Here is a 23,464-nt window from a genome sequence, read left to right as displayed (position 1 = left end):
AAATCTGACCATATAGTATTTACATGAGATATAAATACTCTCTACATCACATACAAAAACATCTGCTAAAATTTTCATAGATGAAGACTGAAATTTATGTACATCACATATGAAAAATCATTTCCACACGAAATCTAAGATTCTGTACATTTCAGACACCAAAATCAGTGCAGTCATAGTCCTACATAAAATATGGAATTCTGTATATTTCACATCTGAAAAAATCATGGTGACAATTTTACTCAATTAAATATCAAACTCTGTATATGTTACATGTGAAAATCTTGATGCGATTTTAGTCCATAATACATTGAATTTTCTGGCATTTCACGTTATAAGCATCTGGATGCTATTTTTCGTACCCAAAATGTGGATTTCTCTGTATATCATATAAGAAAATCTGGGTGGTGATATTCTTAAATGAAATATGGTATCCTTTATATTTCACATATGAAAACCTTGGCATTGGTTTTCTTCCTTTTTTAATCTTGTTTTATCATATTCTTTTTTAATTTTCTTAAATTTTAATTGGAGACTAATTACTTTACATTATTTTATTGGTTTTGCCATATATTGACATGAATCTACCCCGGGTCTAAATGTGTTCCCTATCTTGAATCCCCCTCCTATCTCCCTCCCCATGTCATCCCATGTGTCACCCCAGTGCACCAGCCCCAAGCATCCTGTATCATGATATTTTCTTACCACAAATGTGGAGTTCTCCATATATCATATACGAAAATCTGGGTGGTGATTTTCTTAAATGAAATATGGAATTATCTATATTTAACATATGAAAACATTGGCATTGGTTTTCTAAAGATACAGAGAATCGTTATGGAATTGAAATCATCTCTATTTTGCAAATGAAAATCTGCCCACCACTCTTTCTTCAAGAGATATGGAATTCTTGGTATTGCTCAAACATATATCAAGAGAATCAATTTTCACCCTGAAATACAGAATTCTCTGTATTTCCTGTATAAAAATCTCAGTTAATCCTCCTTCATGGAAGTAGGGCTTCTCTATATTTCATAGTTGAAGATCAGAAATGAGATTTTCCTGTAAGAAATAAGGATAGCTCTATATTTCATAAGAACCACTGGGTCTTCAGCTACTGAAACACCTGTCTCCCCTATTTGCACTTTGAAACTGTTGCTCAAGAAAATAGCTTCCATTTAGGGCATGCTTGTGTTGATCAGGTCTTGTAGGTCTTCATAGAACCGTTCAACTTCGGCTTCTTCAGAGTTACTGGTTGGGGCATAGGCATGGATTACTGTAATATTGAATGGTCTGCCTTGGAAACGAACAGAAATCATTCTGTCGTTTTTAAGATTGCATCCAAGTACTGCATTTCGGACTCTTTTGTTGACTATGATGGCTACTCCATTTCTTCTAAGGGATTCCTGCCCACAGTAGTAGATATAATGGTCATCTGAGTTAAATTCACCCATTGCAGTCCATTTTCATTCACTGATTCCTAGAATGTTTATGTTCACTCTTGCCATCTCCTGTTTGACCACTTCCACTTTGCCTTGATTCATGGACCTATCATTCCAGGTTCCTATGCAATATTGCTCTTTACAACACCGGACCTTGCTTCTATCACCAGACACATCCACAACTGGGTATTGGTTTAGTTTTTGCTCCATCCCTTCATTCCATCTAGAGTTATTTCTCCATGGATATACAGTAGCAAAATGGGCACCTACCGACCTGGGGAATTCCTCATTCAGTATCCTATCATTTTGCCCTTTGATGCTGTTCCTGGGGTCCTCAAGGCAAGTACACTGAAGTGGTTTGCCATTCCCTTCTCCAGTGGACCACATTCGGCAGTGGTCCATGTGATCAGATCGACTAGTTTCCTGTCATCATGATTTCAGTGTGTCTACCCTCTGATGTCCCCTCAAAATACCTACCGTCTTACTTGGGTTTCTCTTACCTTGGCCATGGGATATCTCTTCACAGCTGCTCCGATGATGCTGTGAAAGTGCTGCACTCAATATGCCAGCAAATTTGGAAAACTCAGCAGTGGCCACAGGACTGGAAAAGGTCAGTCTTCATTCCAATCCCAAAGAAAGGCAATAACAAAGAATGCTCAAACTACCGCACAATTTCACTCATCTCACACGCTAGTAAAGTCATGCTCAAAATCCTCGAAACCAGGCTTCAGAAATATGTGAACCGTGAAATTCCAGATGTTCAATCAGGTTTTACAAAAGGCACAGGTACCAGAGATCAAATTGCCAACATATGCTTGATCATGGAGAAAGCAAGAGAATTCCAGAAAAACATCTATTTCTGCTTCATTGACTATGCCAAAGCCTTTGACTCTGTGGATCACAATAAATTGTGGAAAATTCTGAAAGAGATGGGAATACCAGGCCACCTGACCTGCCTCTTGAGAAACCTGTATGCAGGTCAGGAACCCTGAGGGATTGGCTCCCACTGCCCTCACTTCGTGCAGTGGAGGCATTGGCTTTCCCGCAGGTAGAGCTGAGTTGTGGGAGTGAAAATTACCACAGGGCCTACTTTCCGCTCAGGTGGAAGAACCATCAGAGGAAAAATGTTGCTTGTGGAATCATCCAGGGCATTCCTGGTTCCTGGGGCAAAGTCATATCCTTACTACCGCCTCTTAGGGTTGGTTGTTCAGGAGGATAGAAGGAGCTGGAGCAGGAGGAGGAATATGGGTGAAGGAACAGCAAACCCATGGGGTGGAGGGACGTGTGGGCTGGGAGGAGTGGCGTGCTCCAAAGTCACAGTGCCAGAAAAGCCAGGGCATGTCTCCACTTGTGTGTGTCTGAGCCATGATTCTGGGTGACTCCTCTTGGCCTGCAACTGAATGGAAGTGGTATCCTGGGGCTGGAACTCTGTGTGACCCGAGACAGTATGCCAGAACAGCATTCTCTAAGACTTATTACTGTAATTGTAGGTTATCTGGGAAAGCAGTAGAGATATTCAGAAATGGTAGGGACCTAACAGAAGCAGAAGAGATTAAGAAGAGATGGCAAGAATACACAGAAGGACTGTACCAACAACAACAACAAAAAAAAAAAAAAAACACTTCATGACCCAGGCAATCACGAAATTACTCACCTAGAGCCAGACATCCTGGAAAGCGAAGTCTAGTTGGCCTTAGGAAGCATCATTATGAACAAAGATACTGGAGATGATGGAATTCCATTTGAACTATTTCAAATCCTGAAAAACGATGCTGTGAAAGTGATGCATGCAATATGCTGGCAAACTTTCAAAACTCAGCAGTGGACACAGGGATGGAAAATATCAGATTTCACTCCAATCTCAAAGAAAAGCAATGGCAAAAAATGCTGAACTACAATACAATTGCACTCATCTCACACTCTACTAAAGTGTTCCTTAAAATTTTCCAAGCCATGAATCAGTAACATGGGAACCATGAATTTCCAGATGTTCAAGGTGGATTTAGAAAAGGCAGAGGAACTAGAGATAAAATGGCAAACATCCACTCGGTTTTAGGAAAAACCAGAGAAATCCAGGAAATTATATGTTTCTTCTTTATTGACTATGCCAAAGCCTTTGAATTGTGGATCACAATGAACTGTGTAAATTTTTTTTTTTTAATATGGGAATACCAGACCACCTGACTTGCATATGGAGAAACTTGTATGCAGGTCAGGAAGCAATATATAGAACTGTACATGGAACAACAGATTGGTTCCAAATAGGAAAAGGAGTACATCAAAGCTGTATATTTCACCCTGCTTATTTAACTTATATGCAAATTACATCATGAGAAACACTGGTCTGTAGGAAACACAAGCTGGAATCAAGATTGCAGGGAGAAATATCAATAACCTCAGATATGCAGATGACACCACCCTTATGGCAGAAAGTGAAGAAGAATTAATAACCTCTTAATGAACGTGAAAGAAGAGAATAAAAAGTTGGCTTAAAGAACAACATTTAGATACTGGTCCCATCACTTCATGGCAAATAGATGGGGAAACAGTGGAAACAGAGGCTGACTTTAGTTTTCTGGGCTCCAAAATCACTGCAGAAGGTGATTGCAGCCATGAAATTAAAAGGCGCTTACTCTTTGGAAGGAAAGTTATGACCAACCTAGACACGATATTAAAAAGCAGAGAATGACTTTGCCAACAAAAGTATGTCTAGTCAAGGCTATGGTTTTTGCAGTAGTCGTGCATGGATCTGAGAGTTGGACTATAAAGAAAGCCGAGTGCAGAATGATTCTTTTGAACTGAGTTGTTGGAGAAGATTATTGAGAGTCCCTGGGACTTCCAGGAAATCCAACCAGTCCATTCCAAAGGAGATCTGTCCTGGTTGTGCATTTTAAGGACTGATGTTAAAGCTGAAACTGCAGTACTTTGGCCTTCAGATGCAAAGAGCTGACTCATTTGAAAAGACCCTGATGCTGGGGAAGATTGAGAGCAGGAAGAGAAGGGGACGACAGAGGATTAGATGGTGGATTAGATGGTTGGAGGGGATCATCGACTCGGTGGACTGCAGGTGTTGGTGATTGACAGGGAGGCCAGGCATGCTGCCATTCATGGGGTCGCAAAGAGTCGGACACCACTAAGCAACTGAACTGAACTCAAGTGATAGTTGATTGGAGAAAGATACCTTTAAACTGGATGTCTTAATAAATTTCAGATTTTCTTGTACCTACAGCCATCATGGGAATGTAATTCAACATATCATATTTAAAGATTTTGTAAAGCTTAAATTCCTGTGAATGAAGAACTATTATTTTTAAAATAAATAAGTAAAGGAGATTTAAAAGAGCACGTATATTGTCATTCATTCATAACTTATGGTAACATGTAAAAGACGATGTGTGACAAATATAATGAATATTTTAAAGAACAATACAATAGAATTAAATACAATAAAAATTAAAACACTATAATATACAAAATGCACAAGTACATATGATGGGTCAACTAGACAGAGTTGATTGTTCATGGTTCTGTCCCAACTCTTTTAAGGTAATTTTTCTTTTGGGGAAAATTTTTCAATCTTTGGACATGCACATGTGCAGCAAAATATAATGTACAGTCACTTAATTTTTATTGCTGTCTTCTTAATAAGTGTGTTATGAATTTGGATGTAGTATTCCAATATTGGCATTGCATTTGTCATTAAGGTGTACACATTTACAGTTCTACTTTTCACTTCCAAGATAATGTGAGATACATTAAGAATAATGATGTTTATAAAAAAGCTAATATGCTTTTAAAACTTAATTTTTTTGGAGTATGCTTGTTTTCCATTATTTTGTTAGTTTCTCCCCTAAAGCAAATTTAGGGAATGCTGCAGTGCTTAGCGTCATAAAGTCTAGTAAACGAGATAGTGACTAAACAGCAACCATACATCTATCTCCATGTTTTTGACTTCTTTCTAAATCTGGTCACCACAGTGCATTAAGACTTCCCTGTGCTGTGCATACAGATCAGAAATATATGTGTGTCTGTTGTAATCTCCTAATTCCTACTACCACCAGGCATTACATCCTTGATAACCGTATTTCTTCTCCATTGCTGTGTCCCTATCTATGCTTCTCATAGAGAATCATTTATTCCAGTTTTACCTAGATCCCATATATTTGTGTTAATATGTGATATTTCTTGTCCTTTTTTGTCTTAGCTTTATTGTATCTGACACTGTCTCTGTCCTTCTGCATCTATGAAATTTACCTGATTTCATTCCATCTTAAGACTATGGTATGTATGTCCCAACTCATTTTATCCATTCCTCTCTAGATGAATGGATATTTCTGTTGCTTCCATGTCCTGCTATTGCAAATAATGCTGCCATCAATATTGAGGTTGTGCATCTTTTGGAATTATGATTTTCCTCATGAAAATTATTGACAGTTATTGGATTTCTTGAACATATGGTAGCTTCATTCTTATTTTTAAACGATCCCCGATATTCTTCTCCATTTTAATCTATCAATGTGCATTCCTAACAACAGTACAGGATTATTCTGTTTACTTAGAACCCTCTCTAAGCATTTTTTGTGTGGATTATTTTTTATAATGGTTACTCAGACACATGTGAGTTGATACCACCATTGGAGATTTTATTTCCCTTTCTCTCACAGTTAGTGATGCTGAGCATTTTAAAAAAATATTATTGGACATCTGTATATCTTCTTATGAGAAGTGTTTATTTCATCACGTATTCATTTGTTTCAGTTGGGTTGTTCATTTGGCTGTTATTGAGCCACATGAGCTGCTTCCATATTTTGGAGATTCTTCTGTTGTCATTATCTTCAGTTGCAAATGTTTTTCCCATAATGAGACTTCATTTCTGTCTTGCTTATTGGTTTCCTGTGCAACATATTTAGGTATAGTTAAGTCTCTTTATATATTTTTGGTTTTATTTTCATTTCCCAAGGAGGTAGTTAAAAAAAAAAAAAAGTTGATGCTGAATTCCATGTCACAATGTATTCTACTTATTCTTTCCTCAAATATTATTGATTTACAATTTCTGGCCTTATAAGTAGGTCTTTAATCCATCTTGAATTTGTCTTATTCTATGGTGCTAAGGAGTGACTAAATGTGATCCACTGGAGCAGGAAATGGGACACCACCCCATTATACTTGGTATGGCAACTCTAAAAACTGTATAAAAAGGCAACAAGGTGTAATACCAAAAAATGAGTCTCCCAGGATGGTAGATGCCTAATATGCTACTTGAGAGAAGCAGAGGTTAATAACTAACGTTTCAAGAAAGCAGTAAGTGGTTGCCCCAAAATGGATTTAAGCCTCATTGTATATATGTCTGGAGATGAAAGTAAAATGGAATGCTGTAAAGAACAGTATTGCAGGGCAACCTGGAATATTAGATCCATGAACAATCTAAATTGATTGAGGTATAACAGGAGATGGCAACAGCCAACACTTTGAAAAAGACCCTGGTTCTGGGAAAGACTGAAGGCAGCAGGAGAAGGGGGAAAAAAAGATGAGATGATTGGATGGCATCACCTATGCAATAGATAAGAACTCTGGCAAACTCCAAGAGGTGGTGAGGGACAGGAAAGACTGGCATGCTGCAGTTCATGGCATCCTAAAAAGTCAGACACGATTCGGCCACAGAAGAATAATCAGGTCATGTTCTAACTGTATTCTAATACTTTTAGCTGTCCGGATTTTCCAGCTTAACTTGTCAAATATATTATCTTCTTGCCATTGAATATTGTTGCCTCCTTTGTCAAAGATTAGGTGATCATTGGAAGATATTATTTTAGTGTTTTCTATCTGTTCCATTGGCTTTAATCCCAATATTGTGCTAATTGGATGGCATTTTCAAAACTATATGTTTTTTGTATAGACTGAAATGAGGAAACCTGAGTCCTGTAGCTCAGTTTCTCTTTCCCAAGTTTGCATGGTTATTCAAATCTTTGTGTTTCCATCAAGTTGTAAAGTTTTTTCTTTTTGGTTCTATTCTGTGAAAAATGTCATTGGTAATTTAAAAGAGATGACACTGAATTTGCAAACTCCTTTTCGTAGTGTAGCCATTTTCACATATTGATTTTTAAAGCCCCAAAAATAGTATAGCTCTTATTTCATTTCTGTCACCTTTGTTAAAAAAAAAAAAGTCTCTATTTTAATTGAAGGCTGATTACTTGACAATATTGTAGTGGTTTTTGCCATACATTGACATGAATCAACCATGGGTGTACATGTGTTCTCCATCCTGAACTCCCTCCCACTTCCCTCTCCATCCCATCCCTCAGGATCATTCCAGTACACTAGCCCTGAGCACCCTGTCTCATGCATCAAACCTGGACTTGTGATCAATTTCAGGTATGATAATATACATATTTCAATGCTATTCTCTCAAATCATCCCAACCTTGCCTGTTCCCACAGAGTCCAAAAGTCTGTTTTTTACATCTGTGTCTATTTTGCAGTCTCAAATACGGGCTCATTGTTACCATTTTTCTAAATTCTATTTGTGTTAATATTCTCTATCGCTGTTTTCCTCTCCGACTTAATTCACTCTGTATAATAGGCTCTAGTTTCATTCACCTCATTAGAACTGATTCAAATGCATTGTTTTTAATAGCTGAGTAATATTCCTTTTTTTTTTTTTTCCAGTGAGTCAACTTGTCGCATGAGGTTGCCAAAGTATTGCAGGTTCAGCTTCAGCATCAGTCCTTGCAATGAACACCCAGGATTGATCTCCTTTAGAATGGACTGTTTGGATCTCCTTGCAGTCCAAAGGACTCTCAAGAATCTTCTCCAGCACCACAGTTCAAAAGCATCAATTCTTCAGCGATCAGCTTTCTTCACATTCCAAATCTCACATCCATACATGACCATGGGAAAAACCATAGCCTTGACTAGACGGACCTTTGTTGGCAAAGTAATGTCTGTGCTTTGTAATATGCTATCTAATTTGGTCATAACTTTCCTTCCAAAGAGTAAGCGTCTTTTAATTTCATGGCTGCAATCAGCATCTGCAGTTTCCATCTATTTCCCATGAAGTGATGGAATTGAAAGTAAAAAGAGAAGTGGGTAGCAGATGATGAGAGAGTTAGATAACATCACAAACCCTATGGACATGAGTCTGAACAAATTCTGGGAGATAGGGAAGGTCAGACTGATGGGACACAGTCCATGGGGTGGCAAAGGGATGGGCATGAATGACTGAACAACAATAGCAAAATATTCTTTCCTGTTATTGACAGTAGTAGATACCCGTGACTACTTCATTTTCTATCTCGCCATACCCTATCTATATCTCAGTTGCACTACTTTCACCACGTACCATGCAAAGATTCAGCCACGTGTGTTGCTATTGCTGTCACCCCAATGGACCAAAGTATATATGAATTCTCAACTACACATGATCCAATGGTCTCCTAAACATTCTCCAGCATCCATTTATTTTCCTCAGAAATCTCTACCTTGCTATAGACAGAGAAAATTGTCTCTCACTAGCGAAGCCATGGGATAGAAAGCAAGTTCCTGGGAATAAATACCCTTTCAGGATTCTGTATTCTAACTTTGTCTCAGTCTTCACATTGTTCTTTTAAGTCTCATTTCTTCAGTCACACTGAAGTTTCAGTCTGTGTTCTCTTCTTCTCAGTCTCACTGTCTGTGCAGACACTGTTCTTCTGTTTTCCTTGATTTTCCTTTTTTATTAATGTCTATGAGATGTTATTTTAAGTTCCTCTGGAAACTTTTTTTCACTTTACAGAACATTTTGAGATTTTAATTTTAGATTAACCTAATTGATGTGCTTTGATAGACTGTCCTCTCCCAAAGGAATAAATTATGACAACCCACATCTATTTCAGCTTGTGATTTACTCACCTGTATTCACGAGTAAAGGACTGTATTTGAATAATACAACCTGAATGGATGTGAAACTTAGTCACTGTGTCATGCCCAACTCTGCAACCTCACGGACTGCAGCCCAACAGGATCTTCAATCCATGGGCTTTTCCAACAAAGATACTGGAGTGGGTTGCATTTCCTTCTCCAGCACAACATGAACAATGGAAATAAGAGATGAAAATTTTAACGTATAAAATTTAATAAATTCTGAACTTGAAGAGTTAATTCCCTAAAAAGAGTAAAAGTAACTTGATTGCAAGTTAAAAATCACCAATTTTTGTTGTCTATCCCACAATCAGGTATAGAAAAAATCAACAGCTTCTCTGAAAAGCATAATTTTCAATTATTAATATGGCTAAGGAATATTAAAAAAAAGCAAAAAGAAATCTCAGAGATCTATATCAGAGATAGTAAATAGAGGCAAATAATGGCATTTTTCTTCAGGAGAAATTGAGGCTAGATTATTAATCTTTCTCTTTTCTTTTTCTTGGTGAATGATATTTGGCATTCCTAGTGATAAATTTTCATCAAGATCCCTTAAATCAGGGTCCATACTTGCTTTTCAAGTGAATTATTGGTGAGGATTTTTGGAAGAAATGGAATGAGGGAAGCAAGACACAGCAGAGTGAAAATAAATCTAATCTCAAGTGGAGGCAAAATTGCACTGTGTGTAGAATTTCTACATCAAATGTTTCAGTTTAGTTCAGGTCAGTTCAGTTGCTCAGTCATGTCCGACGCTTTGTGACCCCATGAATCACAACTTGACAGGCCTCCCAGTCCATCACCAACTCATGTGTAATTATGTATATTTTACGTATGAGCACACTAGTGAAGATTTTCATCTTCATTATGAAATTCTTGATACATCAAATATGAAAATCTGAATGAATGTTTTCTGACAACACATGAAACTTTGCATATTTGGAATAAGAAAGGCTGGTGATTTTTTTCACCTGACGTATGAACTGTGAATTTCACATGTAGCATTATCGGTTCATTGTTGAGACCTGAAATACAGTTTTATGTTTTTTTGTTTTTTTTTTAAATAGGACAAAATGTGGATACATTTTCAAACATGTAATTAGAAAGTCTGAATGCTTATAAGCAGGACTGCACAAAGATATTCATATGTATATTATGGACCTTTGATATTTTGTATATGAAAATATCACTTCATATTTTCAAGCTTGAAGTGTGACTTTCGTATATTTTTAATTAGGTAATCTGAGTATTGAGGGCATGTTATTCTAATAAATTATGGAATAAACACTATTTCACCTTTGAAAAACTGCACACAACATTTAATTATAGAAATCTGGAATTTTCTGTGCTTGATATATGAACTGAGCTGCAATTTTAACACAGAACATTGAATTCTATACATTTTAAATATGAATAACTTGGTATCAGACATACTACCTGAGACATAGAATACTGTATATTTCACATATGAAATTTTGAACACATTTTATCTTACATGAAATATGCAGACTCTTCAACATGACACATGAAAAGCTGCACTCTGATTTTCCTACATGAAATATGGAAATCTCTGTGTTCAGTATGGGAAAACCTGGACACAAATTACCTTATAAAAAATAAAGACTTCTCTATGTTTTGCATGAGAAAATCTGGGGACAGATTCTCTACTGAAACATGACATTTTATAAATTCAAAATATTTAATTCTGGGCATAGTATCTTTGTTGAACAAGAAATATAACATCCTTGTGTGTAACTAACATGTGAAAATCTGAACATACCTTATCCTTCATGAAAAATGGAGTACTCTTTCACATTTAAAAAGTGGGTTAGATTTTCTTTTCCTCCATGACCTATAACATTCTTGGTATTTCACACATGAACATTTAGGCAAAAAATAATAATTTAGGCAAAAATTAAAAATTTAGATGAAATTTGGAAATATTTATATTTCATAGGCAAAACTCTAAAATCAGTCATCCCAAATGCAACTCTGTGTATTTTACATATAGCATGACATTTTTTCTATATGTTTACATACAGAATTTTATGTTGATATTCACATAAGAAAAAACAACTAACTGGTTCTCCTGTATGATGAATATTGTGTAAAAATGTTCCATCATAAAATGTAGAATTTTTTACAGTCCACATAAGAAAATCTTGGTGCTGATTTTCCAACATGAAAGGTAGAATCCTTATATTTCACACTTGGAAACCTGGGAGTGACCAGTGGTCCCTGGATCATGGAATTTTCTATGTTCATGTATGTTAATCTAAGTTCAATAATTCCTGTATGAAATACGATATTCTCTCTGCTACACAGATGAAAATCCTAGTGTAGAATGTTATGAAAAATGGCTTTCTCTGAATATTACATATGGCAATGCAATCACAGATTTTCTTAAGTGAAGTTGGGAAGCATCTGCACTTCATATTGAAAATGGAGTCTCATAATTTCCATAATGAATTAAAAAATAGTCTGTATTTCACATATGAACATCTGCTCGCAGATAGACCAACATGTTATGTGGAATTTTGTATATTTCATATGCCAACATCTTGTCACTAAGTTTCTAATGAGAAATATGGATTTTTCATTATTGCACATGTGAAAATCTGACTATCTGGAATACACTACATTTCTTTTTTTAAATTTATTATTATTATTTTACTTTATATTATTGTATTGGTTTTGCCATATATTGCCTTGAATCTGCCCCTGGTGTGCCTTTGTTCCCCATCTTGAACCCTCCTCCCTCATCCCTTTCCATCCCATCCCTCCGGTTCATCCCAGTGCACCAGCCCTGAGCATTCTGTATCATGCATCAAACCTGGATTTGTGATTCGTTTTATATATGATAATATAAATGTTTCAATGTCATTCCCCCAAATCATCCCACCATTACCCTCTCCCACAGAGTCCAAAAGACTGTTCTATACATCTGTGTTTCTTTTGCTGTCTCGTGTACAGGGTTATCATTATCATTTTTCTAAATTCCATGTATATGCATTAGTATACTGTAATGATGCTTTTCATTCTGGCTTACTTCGCTCTGTATAATAGGCTCCAGTTTCATCCACCTCATTAGAACTCACTCAAATGAATTCTTTTTCATGGCTGAGTAATATTTCATAGTGTATATGTACCATAGCTTTCTTATCCATTCATCTGCAGATGGACATCCAGGTTGCCTCCACATCCTGGCTTTAATAAACAGTGCTGCGATCAACATTGGAGTGCATGTGTCTCTTTCATTTCTGGTTTCCTCAGCATATATGCCCAGCAGTGGGATTGCTGGGTGGTATGGCAGTTCTATTTCCAGTTTTTAAGGAATCTCCACACTGTTCTCCATAGTGGTTGTACTAGTTTGCATTCCCACCAACAGTGTAAGAGGGTTCCCTTTTCTCCACACCCTCTGCAGCATTTTTTACTTGTAGACTTTTGGAAAGCAGCCATTCTGACTGGCATGAAATGGTACCTCATTGTGGTTTTGTACTGCATTTCTCTGAGTGATGTTGAGCATCTTTTCATGTGTTTGTTAGCCATCTGTATGTCTTCTTTGTAGAAATCTCTGTTTAGTTCTCTGGCCCATGTTTTGATTGGGCCATTTATTTTTCTGAAATTGAGTTCAGGAGCTGCTTGTATATGTTTCAGAATAATTCTTTGTCAGTTGCTTCATTTGCTATTATTTTCTTCCATTCTGAAGGCTGTCTTTTCACCCTGCTTATAGTTTTCTTTCCTGTGCAGAAGCTTTTAATTTTAATTAGGTCTCATTTGTTTATTTTTACTTTTATTTCCAATATTCTGGGAGGTGGATCATGGAGGATCCTGTTGTGATTTATGTCGGAGAGGGTTTTGCCTATGTTCTCCTCTAGGAGTGTTACAGTTTCTGGTCTTACATTTATATCTTTAATCCATTTTGAGTTTATTTTTGTATATGGTGTTAGGGAGTGTTCTAGTTTCATTCTTTTACAAATGGTTGACCGGTATTCCAAGCATCACTTGTTAAGGAGATTGTCTTTTCTCCTTTGAATATTCTTGCCTCCCTTATCAAAGATAGGTGTCACAGGTGCATAGATTTATCTCTGGGCTTATTATTTTGTTCCATTGATCTATATTTCTGTCTTTATACCAGTACCAAACTGTCTTGATGACTGTGGCTTTGTAGTAGGGCCTTAAGTCCAGCTTGTTGATTCACTCAGTTCTAGTCATCTTTCTCAAGATTGCTTTGGCTATTCGAGGTTTTTTGTTTTTCCATACTAATTGTGAAATTATTTTTTCTAGCTCTGTGAAAAAATACTGTTGGTAGCTTGATAAGGATTGCATTGAACCTATAAATTACTTTGGGTAATATATTCATTTTCACAATATTCATTCTTCCAATCCATGAACAGGAAATATTTCTCCATCTATTAGTGTCCTGTCTGATTTCTTTCACCAGTGTTTTATAGTTTTCTATATATAGTTTATTTTTTGTTTGTTTCTTTAGGTAGATACATTCCTAAGTGTTTTATTCTTTCCATTACAATGGTGAATGGAATTATCTCCTTAACTTCTCTATTTTCTCATTATTAGTGTATAGGAATGCAAGAGATTTCTGTGTGTTGATTTTATATCCTCAACTTTACTGTATTCATTACTTCTAGTGGTTTCCTGGTTAACTCTTTAGGGTTTTCTGTGTAGAGGATCATGTCATCTGCAGACAGTGAGAGTTTTATTTCTTTTTCTCCAGTTTGAAATAAAAAACAAAAATTAAAGAAACAATATGATTCACCATTGTAACAAGAAAAATAAAATCCTTGAGAATGAACATGCCTAACCAGAGAAAAGACTTGTGGCCAGAAAAGAGTAAGGTATGGATGAGACAAATCATAGGTGACACAAATGGAATGAGAGATATACTATTATTTGGACTATAAAAATCAATATGTGAAACTAGCTGCACTATAAAAACGAGTTTACAGATTCAATGTCATCCCTATTAAATTACCAATGACATTTTTCACAGAAATAGAACATCAACAACAAAAAGTCTTTACAACTTGATGGAAATTCAAAGACTTTGAATAACCATGCAAACTGAAGAAAGAAAAACTGATCTGCAGGACTCAGGTTTCCTCACTTCAGTCTATACAAAAACCTATAGGTTTCCACCTGGCATGCGATTGGCACAATATTAGGATTAAAGCCAATGGAACAGATTTTAAACACTAAGATAATCTCTTTCCCAAATGATCACCTAATCTATGACAAAGAAGGCAGCAATATGCAATGGCAAGAAGATAATATATTTAACAAGTTAAGCTGGAAAAATCTGGACAGTTAAAGTAAAAGATTACAGTAGAACAGTACCTGGTTATTTTCTGTGACCGAGTTGTGTCTGACTTTTTGGGATGCCATGAAGTGCAACGTGCCAGTCCTTCCTGTCCCTCACCACCTCTGGGAGTTTTCCCGAGTTCATATGCATTGCATAGGTGATTCCATCCAATCATTTCATCCTTCTCTTCCCCTTCTCCTATTGCCTTCGATCTTCCCCGGAATCAGGTTTTTAGTAATGAGTTGGCTATTGCCGTCTCCTATTATACCACATTCAATTTAAATTGTTCATGGATCTAACATTCCAGGTTGCCCTGAAATACTGTTCTTTATAGCTTTCCGTTTTACTTTCATCTCCAGACACATAAACAATGAGGTTTATTTCCACTTTGGGGCAACCATTTGTTGCTTTCTGGAAACATTAGTTATTACCCTCTGCTCCTCCCAAGCAGCATATTTGGCACCTACCATCCTGGGTGACCATGTTTTGGAGTCATACCGTGCTGCCTTTTTATATAGTTCGTGGAAGTCCCGTTGCAAGTATAAGGGGGGTGGTTAGCCACTCACTCCTCCAGTGGATCAACTTTAGTCACTCCTTTCAGTGCAGTTCAGTTCAGTCACTCCTTCAGTTCAATTCAGTTCAGTCGCTCAGTCATGTCCGACTCTCTGCGACCCCATGAATCATAGCACGCCAGGCCTCCCTGTCCGTCACCAACTCCCGGAGTTCACTCAAACTCATGTCCATTGAGTTAGTGATGCCATCCAGCCATCTCATTCTCTGTCGTCCCCTTCTCCTCCTGCCCCCAAACTTTCCCAGCATCAGAGTCTTTTCCAGTGAGTCCTTAGCACCATAGAAAAAGACAAATTCAAGATGGATTAAAGACCTACATATAAGGCCAGAAACTGTAAATCAATAATATCTGAGGAAAGAATAGGTAGAATACATTGTGACATGAAATGCAGCAGCAACTTTTTTTTTTTTTTACCTACCTACTTTGAAATGAAAATAAAACCAAAATTAAATAAAAAGACCTAATTATACTTAAACATTTTGCACAGCCAACACATAATCAAGACAAAAATGAAGTCTCATTATGGGAAAAACATTTGCAACTGAAGATATGACAACAGAAGAATCTCCAAAATATGGAAGCATCTAATGTGGCTCAATAATAGCAAAAGAAACAACCGAATTAGAACAAATGAATAGATGATAAAATAGACATTTCTCCTAAGAAGACATACAGACGTCCAACAATAATGGAAAAGATGCTCAGCATCACTAATTATAAGAGTTAGTGAAATAAAGTCTTCAGTGAGGGTATCAACTTACATTTGTCTGAATACTCATATAAAAAAAAATCCACACAAAACTAATTCTGGAGAGGGTTTGGAGTAAACAAAACAACCCTGTTCTGTCGCTAGGAAGGCACAATGATCGATTAAAATGGAGAATGTAAGAGGGTTCATTGGAAATAAGAATGAAGCTACCATATGTTGAAAAAATCCCAATAATTGCCAATAATTTTCATGAGGAAAATCATAATTCCAAAAGATGCACAACCTCAATATTGATGGCAGCAATATTTGCAATAGCAGGACATGGAAGCAACAGAAATATCTATTCATCTAGAGAGGAATGGATAAAATGAGTTGGGACATACATACCATAGTCTTAAGATGGAATGAAATCAGGTAAATTGAATAGATGTAGAAGGACAGAGACAGTGTCAGATACAATGAAGCTAAGACAAAAGAGGAAAAGAAATATCACATATTAACACAAATATATGGGATCTAGATAAAACTGGAATAGATGATTCTCTATGAGAAGCATAGATAGGGACACAGTAATGGAGAAGAAATATACGGTTATCAAGGATGTAATACCTGGTGGTGGTAGCAACTGGGAGATTACAACAGAAGCATATATACTTTTGATCTATATGTACAGCACAGGGAAGTCTACTTAAGGCACTGTGGTGACCAGATTTAGAAAGAAGTCAAAAACATGGAGATATATGTGTGGTTGCTGTTTAGTCACTATCTTGTTTACTAGTGTTCACGACCTGAAGGACTGCAGCATTCCCTAATTTTGCTTTAGGGGAGAAACTAACCAAACAATATAACGCAAGTATACTCCAAATAATAATAATAAAAAGTTTTAAAATATAATAAACTTTTTTAAACATCATTATTCTTAATGAATCTCACATTATCTTGGAAGTCAAAAGTAGAACTGAAAATGCGTGCACCTTAATGAGAAATGCAATGCAAATCTCAGAAAACTATATCTAAATTCATAACACACTTATTAAGAAAACAGCAATAAAAATTAAAGTGACTGTACATTATATTTTGCTGCATATGTGCATGTCTGAAGATTGAAAATTTTTCCCCAAAAGAAAAATTACCATAAAATAGGTGGGACAGAACCATCAACAATCAACTCTGTCTAGTACTTGTGCATTTTATATATTCTAGTGTTTTTAATTTGTTGTATTTAATTCTATTGTATTACGTCTTTGAGATGTTCATTGTATTTGTCACACAACGTCTTTTACCTATCTGTTATGGATGAATGGCAATCTGTGTGCACTTTTAAATCCCCTTTATTATTTATTTCAAAAACAATAGTTCTTCATTCACAGGAATTTAGGCTTTACAAAAATCTTTAACCGGTTATATTGATATGTTGAATTACATTCCCATGATGGCTGTAGGTACAAGAAAATCTGATATTTATTAAGGCATCCAGTTCTCAAATCAACTATCAGTTCAGTCGCTCAGTCGTGTCCCACTCTTTGTGACCCTGTGAAACACATTACCCCAGGCCTTCCTGTGAATCACCAACTCCCGGAGTTTACCCAAACTCATGTCGATTAAGTCAGTGATACCGTCCAGCCATCTCATCCTCTGTCATCCCCTTCTCCTCCTTCCCTCAATCCCTCCCAGCATCAGGGTTTTTTCCAATGAGTCAGCTCTTCGCATGAAGTGGCAAAATATTGGCGTTTCAGCTTCAACATTAGTCCTTCCAATGAACACCCAGGACTGATCTCTTTAGGATAGACTGGTTGCATTTCCTTGCAGTCGAAGGGACTCTCAAGACCCTTCTCCAAAACCGCAGTTCAAAAGCATCAATTCTTCAGCACTCAGCCTTTTTCACAGTCCAGATCTCACATCCATTCATGACCACTGGAAAAACCATAACCTTAACTAGATGGACCTCTGTTGGCAATGTAATGTCTCTGCTTTTTAATATGCTACCTAGGTTGGTCATAACTTTCCCTCCAAGGAGTAAGCGTATTTTAATTTCATGTCCGCAATCACCATCTTCAGTGATTTTGGAGCCCCCAAAGTAAAGCCTGATGCTGTTTCCACTGTTTCTCCATTTATTTCCATGAAGTGATGGGACCAGATGCCACGATTTTAGTTTTCTGAAAGTTGAGCTGTAAGCCAACTTTTTCACTCTCCTCTTTCATTTTCAACAAGAGGCTTTTCAGTTCCTCTTCATGCTCTGCGATAAGGGTGGTGTCGTCAACATATCTCCGGTTATTGATATTTCTCCCAGCAGTTTGAATCTAGCTTGTGCTGCTTCCTGCCCAGAGTTTCTCACGATGTACTCTGCATATAAGTTAAATAAGCAGGGTGACAATATACAACCTTTATGTATTCCTTTTTCTATTTGGAACCACTCTGTTGTTCCATGTCCAGTTCTAACTGTTGCTTTCTGAACTACATATAGGTTTCTGAAAAACAGGTCAGGTGGTCTAGTATTCCCATTTCTTTCAGAATTTTCCACAGTTTATTGTAATCCACACGTTCAAAGGCTTTGGCATAGTCAATAAAGCAGAAATAGATGTCTTTCTGGAACTCTCTTGCTCTTCCAATGATCCAGGAGATGTTAGCAATTTGATCTCTCATTCCTTTGTCTTTTCAAGCTGATTTTAGAAAAGGCAGAGGAACCCAGATCAAATTACCAACATCTGAACTATATACGGATCATATGTCTTGTCAGAAAATCTGCACCCTGGTTTTTTATTTGAAATGAACAAAAATCCTTTTTTCATGTTCAAACGTCATCATTTTAATATGTGAAATATAGAGAATTCCATATTGCTTGCAGGTACATCTGCTAGCAGATCTAAATAGTGATTTACAGAGAATTCCATATATCAGCTTGAAATAGTTACACCTAAATGGTGAAATAAAAAATATAAAGACTACCATATTTCATATCAGAAAGCAAGTGCCTTGGTTTTATATGTGAAATTTAGAGGATTCCAAAATGCATATGAGACTATCTACACCCATATTTTCATGAATTAATTGCTGAGGTTCCATATTTCATGTGTGAAAGTTTTGCCCAGGTTTTTGCAACAGGAAATAAGGATCAATCCATATTTCATGCAGGAAAATGGCATCAAAATTTTTACATGTGAAATATACAGATTTCCACTGGCCATGTGGGGAATCCAAAATCTAAAAATTCACATGTTACTATAGAGATGTACACATTTCCCTGTAGAAATATTTGCACCCAGACTTTCATGTGACACATAGAGTTTATTTCGTATTTCATTTTGGGAAAATTTCACATGGACTTTCATCAATGCAATACAGAGAATTATAAATGTAAATAGGGAAATCAGGTATCAGTCAGACGAGAAATAAGTTGATTCTATATTTTTTTGCTCATCCAAGATCTTAATTTTTGAATCATCAGTTCAGTTCATTTGCTCAGTTGTGTCTGACTCTTAGTGACCCCATGGACAACAGCACGCCAGGCTTCCCTGTCCATCACCAACTCTCAGAGTTTAACCAGACTTATGTCCATTTAAACCATGATGCCATCTAACCATCTCATTCTCTGTTGTCCCCTTCTCCTGCCTTCAATCTTTCCCACCATTCGGTTCTTCGCAAATGAGTCAGCTCTTCTGAATCATGGACAATTCCGTATTTTATGTGCGAAAAATCTGATACAGCTTTTTAAATGTGAATAATAGAGGCTTTGTAATTTATATGAGCAAATCTGTCCTCAGATTTTCAAATGTGAATTATACCAGATTCCGTATTTCTTGTCGGAAGATTGTTTCCGTGAAATATAGTGTTATTGCTCAAACATGAAAATCACATTGTCTTATACGAAATAGAAGATTCCATATTTTTTGTAGCAAAACGATGCCATTTTTCAAATATGAAATGCAGAGCAATCTGTATTTCATGACAAAAGCGGCACACAGATTTTCAAATGAGAAATCTGCAAATTGCATCAAGATTTCCTATTTCATGCGGAAAATTCTGTGTCTATACTTTCATATAATATACAGAAAATTCCCTAGTTTTAATTGAAAAATCTGTCCCCAGATTTTCATTTGTGAATTTTAGGGGGTTTGATAGTTCATGTCCTAAAATCTGCACGTAGTGGTTCTTATGTGAAACTGAGATTTTTATCTTTCATGTAAGACTATCTAGTGTAATTTCAACATATGAAACAAAAAATTTGGTAATGCATCCATAATCACATGTTATTTCACATATGAAAATGTATCCATAGATTTTCATATTTGAAATATCAAATATTCCATGTCATTTTCCATGTCCATATTCCATGTCAAAATATTTTAATTCAGATTTTGGTGCATGATATATTCAAACTGTCATAGTTTAGGAGGTAAGTTCTGTACCAAGACATTCATTAAAGAAGTAGAGAAAGCAGGAATATGTAATTGTTCTATGGACATATAGAGAATTCCATGTTTCAAGGTCGAAAAATCTCATCCCGATTAATCTGTGAGAAATACAGTTGTTGGTGATATTCTCTCACTCAGTCATGTCCAACTGTTTGCAAGACTGTGGACAGCAGCACTCCAGATATCCCTATTCATACTATCTCCAATACTTTGCTAAGACTCATGTTCATGGAGTCAAGTGATGCTGTCCAACGATCACACCCTCTGTCGTTCCCTTCTCCTCATGTCCTCCATCTACCCATATCAGAGCTGATAATACTTATTTTTTTCAGTGACAAGGCAGAACCTCAATCTTTTCCCATGTATTATTTATTCACATCAGGGTAGCCAAAATATTGTACTTTCAGCTTCAACCTCAGTCTTTCCAATGGATATTTAGGGTTAGTTTCCTTTAGGATTGGTGGGGTTGATCTTCTTACTGGATAAGGATCTTTCAAGAACCATCTTTCTCACCCAGTTGCAAAGAGTCAATTCTTCGGCAATCAGCCTTCCTTATAGTGAAACTAGCACATCCATACATGTCTACTGGTAAAAGCATAGCTCTGACTATATGGACTTTTATTGCCAAATAAATGTCTCTCCTTTTCATTACATTTTATCTATGTCTAGGCTTATCATAGCTTTTCTTCCCAGGAGCAGGGGTCTTTTATTTTCGTGGATATATATTTTTTTTTCGTAGAAATATATATATATTTTCGTCACTGTCCCCAGATATTTTGGAACCGAAGAAAACTGTCTGTCACTATTTTCATTTTCATCCTTTCTATTTGCCAAAACATTGCTAGTCTTTGTCCCACCTCATTTCATACACCAAGGCCAAACATGCACATGACACCAGGTATCTTCTGATTCTCTGTTTTCACATTCCAGAACCCTATAATGAAATGGACATCCTTTCTCGGGGTTAATTTTAGAAAGAGATTGCAAGTCTTCCTAAAACCATTCAAGTTCCCTAGTGGCATAGATGGTAAAGAATTGAAAAGCAGAGACTTCCATTTTTCATGTAGGAAAATCTTCACCCAGATGTTCTTGTTCAAGAAAAAGAACTCCTCATTCCTTGCAGGAAAAATAACTACCCTGATTTTTAGCTGTGAAGTGTAGAAAATTGCATATGTAATGTAGGAAAAAAAAATGTTCACCAAATATTCATATGTTAATTGTAGACGATATTTCAAATAGAAATATAGGCATTGCTTTGCCTATGTGAAGTAAGTAATTCCATATTTCTAGTAGGAAATCTGGCAACTGTATAGGTGATATGAAACAAAATGATTTCATACTTCATGGAAAAAAGCACCATGCCTAGAGTTTCAAATACGGAAAATATAGAAATCCATATTTCATGTAGGAAAATCAGAGCGAGTTTTTCATTTGTGAAATACAGACAATTGGAATTTGGGCCCATATTTTTCTAAATGGAATATAGTCAATTCATTTTTTAATGGAGTCCAACTGCTATTGGGTTTTTATGTGTGAAATATAGAGAATTCCATATTTAAAGGAAGAAAATCTGTGCCCAGATTGACATGTGTGAAAGAATCAAAATTCCTTGTTTTGTATAATAAAATCAATGGCTAGCATTTAATAAGTGAAATACAGAAAATTCCAGATGTCATGTAGGAAATTTAGCATCCAGTTATGTATAGGCGTGCTGTGGTTCATGGGGTCGCTAAGAGTCGGACACGACTGAGCGACTGAACTGAACTGAACTGAATGTATAGGTGAAATAGATTTAATTCCCATTTTCATGGAGAAAAATATGCATACAGATTTCCATATGAAATAAAGAGATTTTCATTGTTTTCCTTTTCTCTTATTTTTTTTAATTTTAACTGCGAAGACTTTTATTTTTACTCAAAATGATACAGAAAATCACTGAGGGGTACTAACAGTGGAATAAAATGAATTGACAGGATAGAGTGACAGAACTGAGGCTTTCAAACTCTGCTGGTTGAGTAGATGTTTGAGAGATCCTTGGACTGCAAGGAGATCAAACCAGCAAATCCTAAAGGAAATCAGTCCTAAAATTTCATTTAAAGGACTTATAACTTAAGCTCCAATACTTTGACCACCTGAAGCAAAGAGCCAACTCATTGGAAAAGACCCTGATGCTGGGAAAGATTGAAGGCAGGAGGAGAAGGGGATGACAGAGGATGAGATGGGTGGATGGTATCACCGATAGGATGGACATGATTTTGAGCAAGCTTTGGGAGATGGTGATGGACAGGGAAGCCTGGTGTGCTGCAGTCCATGGAATCACAAAGAGTCAGACATGACTTAATGACGGAACAACAATAAATAAAGAAGGCTAGCAGTAATGATGACTTGAAACCTTCAGTATAAGTGAAGAAGATGAGAAGTGTTCAAATGCTAGATTTGCCAAAGACTGAAATGTGGCCTGTGAAGGAAGAAAGTCAATGGTGACTGTGTCATTTTTTTTTTTTTTTTAACAATTGGAACTGAGTTCCCATTTTTTTGAGAAAAATACTAAAGCAGGTTTAGGAGTAAGGCAAGATATGCTAAATTGGAGACAGTTCAGTTCAGTTCAGTTCAGTCGCTCAGTCGTGTCCGACTCTCCGCGACCCCATGAATCACAGCACGCCAGGCCTCCCTGTCCATCACCAACTCCCGGAGTACACTCAAACTCATGTCCACAGAGTCGGTGATGCCATCCAGCCATCTCATTCTCTGTCGTCCCCTTCTCCTCCCGCCCCCAACCTTTCCCAGCATCAGAGTCTTTTCTAGTGAGTCAACTCGTCTCATGAGGTGGCCAAAGTATTGGAGTTTCAGCTTCAGCATCAGTCCCTCCAATGAACATCCAGGATTGATCTCCTTTAGAATGGACTGGTTGGATCTCCTTGCAGTATAAGGGACTCTCAAGAGTCTTCTCCAACACCACAGTTCAAAAGCATCGATTCTTCGGCGATCAGCTTTCTTCACAGTCCAACTCTCACATCCATACATGACCACGGGAAAAACCATTGCCTTGACTAGACGGACCTTGGTCGGCAAAGTAATGTCTCTGCTTTTTAATATACTATCAAGGTTGGAGACAATT

This window comes from Moschus berezovskii, chromosome Y (genome assembly GCF_049115385.1).
Source record: "Moschus berezovskii isolate FMDL1 chromosome Y, NW_MosBer_1.0, whole genome shotgun sequence".
Lineage (NCBI taxonomy): Eukaryota > Metazoa > Chordata > Mammalia > Artiodactyla > Moschidae > Moschus > Moschus berezovskii.
This window is presented reverse-complemented; position numbering follows the sequence as displayed.